Genomic DNA, 9,337 nt, shown 5'->3' with positions numbered 1-9,337 from the left:
AGGGCCAGCTCTGCCCTGATCCTGAAGACCAGGGACTGCTACTGCCCCAGGCCAGGATTTCCCCAAACCTTGCTGGTTAAAAAATTCAGTCCTCTTCCCTTGATATTCTTTATCACCGCGCCCCCTCTTCCTGTTTTCCTTTCCTGCCAGCACCGCAATCTCTGTGCCCTGCTGCCCCACAGTCTTTGGCCTGGCTGTGTACTCCCCGGACACCTGGGACAGGACGTGGCTGCAGACATGGAGCCACTGGGCTCACGGCTGTGGTGAGTGGGGGGGGGGGCGGCGGGGGGAGACAAGGATGGCAGCTCAGGTCTGAGGAAGGAAAGACTCAGAGGCCAGAGGCTTGACCTGACAGATATTAGTCGAGGGGATTGTGTTCGAGCGTTTACACAAAAAAAAAAAAAAGAAAAGAAAACAAAAAACAATGCTTATTTTTAAGAATAGGTCATGAGGTTTTATTTTACTCTTTCTGGTAGACTGTGATCTGACAGGAACCCGGGTCTCAGATTTTCAGTTTCTCTGCGACTTTTTTGAGCACCTTCTGTTGCTCCCTTCATGGAGGTGAAAATGCTCCCCCGGAGGGTTGGAGAGTTAAGGCCCCAGTCATAAGTATGGAGACAGGGCCACCTCCTCCATTCTTGCCTCTCCCCTGCCTCCCTTTGCACAGACTGATTCTCTTGGCATGCCCTTCCTACCCTCCTTGGCCTGGGAAACACCTGCTCAGCTTTGACTCAGCACAGATGTTCCTTCCTCTGGAAAACCTCTCCTGGGCAATGATCCCCGGGATACCCTCCTTTATGCTACTATAGATCCACAGTTCTTTGTTTATTTACCCTGGTCACTCCTTGCCCCTTAGCTGCTTTTCTTCCCCACAAGGCTCTAAACTCCTCGGTGGCAGAGGCCATGCCTTATCCTTCATCCTCAGAGCCCAGCATGTGGATGGACACACAGAGCGGGGCTTCATACTGTCAGTTTAATGAATGAGAGGATAGGAAGTGAACACTGAAATATTCTCCCCGAATAATTCAGTATGTCAAGGAGGCATTTAATTGTGAAGGGGGTTGCAATGAGAGGGGGGATTTAGGGAGAAACCAAGGGCAAGATTTGGATTTTGGCAGCATTTTCCTTATGAGAAAAACGTTGTGTCTGCTGCCTTGGTTGGCAAGGAGGAGGCAGAGAAAGGAAGGGGCCTGGGGAGGATGTGACTCACATAGGTAAAATACTTTAGGTACAAAGAGTCTTCAAATTTACCATCTAGTAGGAGATGTGAGGTAGACAGGGCAAGGACTATTATACCCGTTACAGATGGAGAAACAGCCTCAGAGAAGTGACTTGGCTTGCTCAAGTCACCCACATATTTAAAGGCAGAGCCAGAGCTAAATCCAGGTCTTAGGCCTCCTTAGCCTGGGGCCCTGCCCATATCTTCTTGAGACCATATTGCCCGTCTTCACTATTTCCTCCTGGGGTGATGATGACAGACACAGGTGGTAAATGGAGGACTCTTGCGGTGTGTCACCTGGTTCCCTTCCAAAAATAGAGGAGAGCTTCTGTGTGATTTTAGGTGAGTCACACCTTTTGTTTACATATCAGCTTTCTTGTCTATCAAGTGAGGGTTTGGACCACATGCTCTGCAAGGCCTCTTCCAGTTCTGTTGTCAAATCATCTAGCCTCTCCAGGGGACTTTAAAAAGGCATTCTTTACAGATCTATTCTTAAAGGGACTCTGTTGAAGGACTCAGTGTGACAGAGCTGGCTGGACTGCTACAAGGTGGTGTCAGGAAGAAATGAGGATGGCTCCCTTCCCGGCCCCAGCTCTCCCCATCTTCTAGACCCCCCCTTTTTTTTTTTCATTATACACGATTCCTTTGATGATGAATAGTGGAGGTCCCCAAGGGTCCCAAGGGAGGGATCAGGGATACTAGGGTGGCCAAGTGACATTCAGGAGTCTCAGAGAAACAGCTATTTTACCAACTGGATTGGAGGTACTTTAGTATTTTAAGAACTGATAAGACTGTGCTGGTGCATACTGGCTGAATCTTAGCCTACTTACAACTCTTTGAGGTTATTTATTACCCCAGTTTACAGATTAGGAAACTGGGGTCTAGGAAAGTTATGTAATTTGCTCATGATTGGGAAGTTAATAGACAAATTTTTTCTTATTATGCTGGGGTCACAAGAATGAATCAGACATACAGCAGTCCTCCTATGAGTTAGCAATCGGGGCTTACTTTGCCTGGGTGGTCCCAGGAATCTTAATCTTTGAACTTGGTTTAAGGTGACTTTGGTGATACAGAGCTCCCAAGTCGCTGACGGAAGCAAGCAAAGATCCTCTTTGAAGAAAGAGGATCCTGGGACTTAAATGACTGCTACAGACTTTTTCAAATACAATGGAACAGTGCACAAAGGTAATCCAGCACCAAAGGAAAGCAAGATACCATAAGGAGAACCAACAGAGAAACAAGACAACAGAGGCAGGTGTATAAATACTTTGATCATTGAAATAATAAGACAACCTCTTGCTTAAAACAAGAACAGCAACAAAATAAAACCCACAAAAAGTATACTTTTACTATGCTTAAATATATAAAAGAGAAGCTTGAAAATATCAGCAGGGAACTTTCAGAAATGACAAACTAGATTTAAAAAGGAACCAAATAGAACTTCTACAAATGAAAAATACAATAGCCAAAGTTTAAAAGTTCAGTAGATGTGTGTAATAACTATTAGACACAACAAAAGAGAGAATTAGTGAACAAGAAATTAGTCAGAAGAATACCCCGCATGAAATACAGAGAAACAAACAATGAAAAAGAGAAAAAAGACAATAAATCACATAGAATAAGAAGGCCTAATGTGTTTAGTTGGAGTCCCGGAAGGAGAAGAGAGAGAATGGGGCTGAGACAATATTTGAAGTAATAATAGCTGAGAATTTTCCAGAACTATAAAATACCCCAGTCCACAGATTCAAGTCTAATAAAATAAACCCCTAGCTGAATAAATAAAAATACATTCATACTAGCCACACCTTAACAAAACTTCAGAAAATCAAAGACAAAAATAACAATCTTAAAAGTAGCCGGAGGAAAAAAAGATGACTTCACCAGTAACAATGAAATCTAGAAGGTAATCAAATATTTTCAATATGATGAAAGAAAATTACTGCCAACCCAGCAACCTATACAGTGAAAATACTTTTTTTAAGCGCAAAATAAAGACGTTTTCAGATAAAGAAAAACAAAGGAATTTCACAATATTAGACCTGTGTAAGGAATGTCAAAAGATGCACTTCAGGCAGACAATAAAACAATTCCAGATGGAAGTCCTGAGATATAAGAATAAACAAATGTCAAGTGAAGTGGGTGAATATATGGATATATTTAAGTGAACATACCAAAAACCTGTTGCTGTTGAGTCAATTCTGACTCATAGTGACCCCGTGGGACAGAGTGAACTGCCCCACAGGATTTCTAAAGAACGGCTGTTGGATTTGAACTGCTGGCCTTTTTTGTTAGCAGTCAAGCTCTTAGACACTGTGCAACCAGGACTCCTAGGGTCACTATGAGTCAGAAGTGAACATACACTATATAAAATAACAATAATAATGTTTTGTGGGCTTTGAAAGAAAAACTGGAAAAAATTGAAATATATTAGAACAATATCATATAAACTGGAAAGTAAATGGAATTAAAGTGTTACAAGATTGTTATATTGTCTAGGAGTGGGATAAACATTTCTTTGATCTTCAGATTTTGATAAGAAGTTAACTTTCTGTGTTGTAATTTCTAAGGTAATCATGATAAAATTAGGACTTATAACTTGCAAATTAGTAGAGGGAAACAAGGGAATGAAAAAAGTAATCAAAATCAAGGATGGTAAGAAGAGAGAAAAACAAACATAGAGCAGAGAGAGCAAATAGAAAATCGTGAAGAAAAAAAAGTAGTAGATTTAAATCCAAATATATCAGTAATAAAGGAGCCCCGGTGATACAATAGTTAAACTCTTGGCTGCTAAACAAAACGTAGGTGATTTGAACATGCTCCTTGGGAGAAAAGACCTGGCGATCTGCTCCCGTAAAGACTGTAGGCTAGGAAGCCCTACGGGTCAGCTCTACTTTGTCCTATAGGGTCACTATAAGTCAGCAAGCACACAATTACACAACGTATCAGTAATAAGGAGTTATAAGGAGTCCCTGGGTGGCACAAACAGCTAAGCACTTGGTTACTAAGTGAAAAGTTGATGATTTCAATCCACTCAGAGGTACCTTGAAAGAAAGGCCTGGTGATCTACTTCCAAAAGATTACAGCCATTGAAAACCCCATGGAACACAGTTCTACTCTGACTTACATGACATTGCTGAGTCGGAATCAACTTGATGGCAACTGGTTTGGTTTTAAAAATTTTTTATATCAGTAATTACATTAAATGTAAATATACTAAATGCTCCTATTAAAAGACAAAGATTTTAAGACTATAAAGTAACTCTATATGGACCAGAGTCATGGCAGGTCCAGCTAAACCCAGGTGACCTGTCTCGTAGTCCTGTGTCCTGCCAACGCTACCCAATCCAATTCAGTCTGGTCCATTTATATTGGGCAATGTACTGCTTGTCAGGTAGTGTTAGATTTTGCAGTGCATTGATGAATAAACCAAGGTTTCTGCTGTAAAGGCATTTTCCTAAAATGAGGAGAAAATATTCTTTAGCATGAATTATTTGGATGAATTATCTGGTTTATAGACATATATCTTATGGGGGTGGTGGTAGTAGGGGCTCGGGATAGTGAAAGTTTTGGGGCTGTGTCTGAGAGAGGCTTTGCCTGTGTGCCTGAGTGTCCATCTGAGTGAGACTACATGAAGACAGAGGAGGATGGGAGGAGGCACTTTTCTGAATGGAAATTCATCAACGTATTTCTGTCTGCTGCAGTTATCAGTGTTGCTATTTCAGTGAGTAATGGTGGAGCCTTCACTGGGCTCATGCCAGACACTGGGGATAGGGGCGTGGGCTAGCGATATGGCAGGGGTGCTCTCTGTCGTCAGAAAACGTGAGCTCATGCCAAGGTTTCCGCAGGTCACAGAGATAGCACTGGTTCTCTGGAGACAGGCGTGACCCTCAGGTCGGCTCCTAGTCATTGAACTAAGTGGGCTCAGTGTCAGCCTGAACGTTAGTGGTGATAAGGGCCAGATAAGGGTAGCCAAACTCCCACGGCCCCTTCAGGCCTCCCCCAGAGCCCTGAGGCCAGAGAGAGGACAGGTCAGGGAGGGCCAGTGGGAGGAGCATTGTTAGGGAGCCTGCTTTGCTGTCTTTAGCTCAGAACTGGCTCTGCCACGCTCTGAACCCTCTGGAGAATGCTATAGGGAGACCCCATGATCTCCTGAGGCTCATGGCACAAAATAACTGTTTCAAGGCTGTTTGTTCATGTCCCTGCCTCCTGGCTAAACAGTTGCTATGACAAACGAATGTCTAACATGAAGACGCTGACCATGATTAATTTTTGGAAAAATACCAAGTTGCCAGCATTTCCGTCTCTGGACTTTTTCTTGTTTCATCAAATTTGAGGTATCTGTTGTCAAACTCTGTCCTATAGGGTCACTATGAGTTGGAATTGACTTGACAGCAACAGGTTTTTTACAGATTGACAAATTTTAGTGAGTGGGAAAGGAAGGGATGTGTGCATTCAGGGGCCCTTGCTGAGCATCTGAGGACCAGGGTTAATCTGCATGGTTGTTTTAAGCAGGAAGACCCAAGGCCTAAGTGCAGTGCAAACAGTGCCTGGTGATGTTTCTCAAGTTCTATAGCCTCTGACCCTGAATTGGCCACTTATGAGATTTTACCTTACTAAGCCTTCCCGGGTGCTGTAAATGGTTAGCATGCTTGGCTGCTAACCAAAAGTTTGGCAGTTCGAGCCCACCCAGAGAAACCTGGGAGAAAGGCTTGGCACCTACTCCTGAAGTATCAGCCATTGAAAACCCTACAGAGTATAGCTCTACTCTGACACACACGGGACTGCTGTAAATTGGAACCAGTTTGATAGCAACTTGTTTTTAAGCCTTCCCAGAGTGAGGTCTTTGGTAGTTCAGTGGTAGAATTCTCACCACCCATTCAGGAGACCAGGGTTCGATTCCCAGCCAATGTACCTTATGTGCAGCCACCACCAGTCTGTCAGTCGTGGCTAGTGTTGTTGCCATTACATGGAACAGGTTTTAATAGAGCTTCCAGACTAAGGCCGACTAGGAAGAAATGTCTAGTCTGCAAAATTAGCCAATGAAAGCCCTATGGATCACAGTGGTCCCATCTCCAACCAATCATGGGAATGATGCAAGACTGGGCATTGTTTTGTTCTGTTGTGCATGGGGTCACCATGAGTCAGGGCCAACTTGGCAGCACCCAACAACAACGATAAGCCTTCCTAGGACTTAAAATAAGCCACATTCACCTCAAAAAACAATGATGCCTATGTATGATCAAGGTTATATGATGGAGATCAGCTGACGGTCTTGGCCCTAGGCCTGTGCATTTCCGGGGCTGATACATAGCCAAGTAGGAAAGGTTAGGAGGTGGATTTGGAGTTGGGAGAGACTTTAGAGATTATCTACTCCACAGATGACAAAACACCTTGCATGCTATCAATCTCCCTCTTGTTCTCATATATTGCTTGTCGATTATTGGAACATTTTCTTTCTCATCTCAGAGCATCCTACAGCAAGACACTATCAAAAGATTAGGGTTGGCCTGTAAGATGTAACCAATTTGCTACCCATGACCTGGTCCAACTCCCTTCCCATATTTTACAGGTGAGGGAACTGAAGCCCAGAGAGGGAAATGGCTTGTACAAGTTTACATAGCTGGTTAGTTGAGGAGCCGGGACTAGAACACAAATCTCCCAACTCTCTGCTCAGTGCTTTTCTCCATAGCCCAGCTCTCATGAGCCTTCCCTTCAGGGAAATAATTGAAAGAGATAATTTTAGGTATCATTGTTCATAATGTTGCTTTAAGTTTTGAAAAACAAAGCTCCTGTATCTTGCATGTGGACAGTTTCAAACTGCAAATGTTGGTTAACATTTCTACATTCAAAGGAATCTCAAACTTGTCATTGAGAACAGAAAACCTTATCCTTTGATGACTGGAACTTTTCTGACATCTACTGGAATATTCAGACATTGCATATTTGCATGCTAACAAGTACATTCTAATACAATACAATCTAACTTATATAAAAAATTTAAACATATGCAATTCTATATGTTATTTATGAATATATATACTTGTAGAAAAAGTATAAAATATCCATGTAAATGATAAACATAACTTCAGCATAGGGGTTACCTCTCAGAAAGGTAGGAATGGAGGGTGTGGTAAAGGTTTTAGTTGTATCTGTAACTATTTTTTTTTTCTTTGAAAAAGAGATCTCAAATAAATTTGGCAAAATATTAACATCTATTAAATCTTGGAGGTGGTCATATTGGAGGGAGTCTTTTTAATTTCATTATCTCTGTTTAAAATGGAGTCCCTGGGTGGTGCAAATGGTTAAGTGCTTGATTAGGGTTGCTGGTATAACCAAAACCAGAGTTGACTCAATGGCAAGTAACAACAAAATATTTATTATATTAAATACTTATTATATGGTATACATTTTATAAGTTATTTAATTGTATGAAAAGACAATAAAAAAAATGTAAAACCTATGAGTCCGGGTTCTTTGCTCTGATGGCAGCAAGACAGTTTAATAGCATGATCGTTCTGGCAAAAGCTCTGGGGATAAGGGCTCTAGTTCCAGGTCTGCTACTGAACAGTGTGACGTTCAGCAAGCCACTTTCTCTCATTTCTAAATGAGACTTTGAGCTAGATGATGCTAAATTTTCTTCCAGTTTTTGCTATGAGTTGAATAAAATTTTAGCAAAAGGGAAAATCCCAACATAAGCTTACTGTGAGGATTAAATGAGGTAATACAAGTACAACTCTTAGCCAGTTTCTAAGGTCTCACTACTTGTTGGCTGTAATTATTACCATTAATAGATTTACTGGAGTTGATGCCAGTAACTGAACAGCAACCAAAGATTCATGTATGGGCTATTTAGGAATGGCTTTCCTGAATAGAGGTGACAAGATGAAGATGGTAAATGCATTGACTAGTTTGTTATTGGACAGGCAAATTCACTCGCTGTTGTTGAAAAATGGTCCATTCCCTACAGGAAGATGTGACACTGGAACATCAGAATGTTAACGGCACTGAAACTGGGTCATTAACTACCAAATTTTACTGATGAAGGGAATCCCAGGTTGAGCCAATAGTTTCCCTTCCTGGACAAGAAATTAAAATATTGGAGGAAGATGAAGAAGAACTTTTAAAAATGCAGGCAAAATTATACTGTTTTGCCCCAGAAAACAAACTCCCGGAGTGGAAGGAGTGGGGCACCAGTGACATGAAGCTTCTGAGGCCTAAGGAGAAGGGGAGAATTCACCTTCTCAAGCATAGGGACAAGACCCTGAAGATCTATGCCAACCACTACATCACACCACGTAAAGCGAGCAGCAACCGGGCGTGGGTCTGGAACATCCACACCAATTTCCCCGATGAGTGCCCAAAGCCAGAGCTGCTTGCCATCCAGTTCCTAAATGCTGAAAATGCACAGAAATTCATAACAAAGTTTGAAGAGTGCAGGAAAGAGATTGAAGAGAGAGGGAAGAAAGGACTGGGCAAAAGCGAAAATGCCGAGAAAATGGCTGAAAAGCTAGAAGCTCTTTTGGTGAAGGAGGAGAGTGAGGAGGCTACTAGGCCAAGGAGAAAGCTGAAGAGAAGCAATAAACAGTCTTATATTATTTTCTTTGCCCTTTCCTTTTTCTTCATCACACCCAAGCTTTTGATTTATTTTTATTCTGTTTTGTTTACAAGGGACTTTATACAAAGCAGTTTGAACTCCAGCATCCAGATTTTTTTTTTCTAAGTTTTTATCCTATTGAAGACAGTGTCAGAAAATTCATTCCCCGATCATGAAAGTGTATTGTGTTGTCTTTTCTAAAGTGTAAACACTTATTTATAGTCATCAAAAATAGAGAATAAAAACCACATTTGATAACTGTAAAAAAAAAATTATTATGGTAAAATACGTGTAACATAAAATCTGCCATTTTAACTATTTTAAGGGCACAATTTAATGACATTAGTTACACTCATAGTGTTGCACAACCATAACCACTATCTATTTCCAAAACTTTTTCATCAACCCACACAGAAACTCAATACCTATTAGGCAATAACTCCTCCCATCCCTTCATCCCTAGAAGCTTGGGTGTTAATAGGCTCTCAGGGACAAGTGATGAGCCTTTAGGCCTATAAGAAACG

The 9,337-nt window shown here is 41.6% G+C and overlaps 1 pseudogene; it reads left to right on the top strand.

Moving 5' to 3' along the window:
• The first annotated feature begins 8,271 nt into the window (after window positions 1–8,271).
• Window positions 8,272–8,925, top strand: LOC100676896 (ran-specific GTPase-activating protein-like; annotated as a pseudogene).
• The last annotated feature ends 412 nt before the right edge of the window (window positions 8,926–9,337 follow it).

The sequence above is a fragment of the Loxodonta africana genome, chromosome 19 (genome assembly GCF_030014295.1).
Source record: "Loxodonta africana isolate mLoxAfr1 chromosome 19, mLoxAfr1.hap2, whole genome shotgun sequence".
Classification (NCBI taxonomy): Eukaryota; Metazoa; Chordata; class Mammalia; order Proboscidea; family Elephantidae; genus Loxodonta; species Loxodonta africana.
Note: the sequence above shows the minus strand (reverse complement) of the source record. Positions and strands in the feature narration are given on the sequence as shown.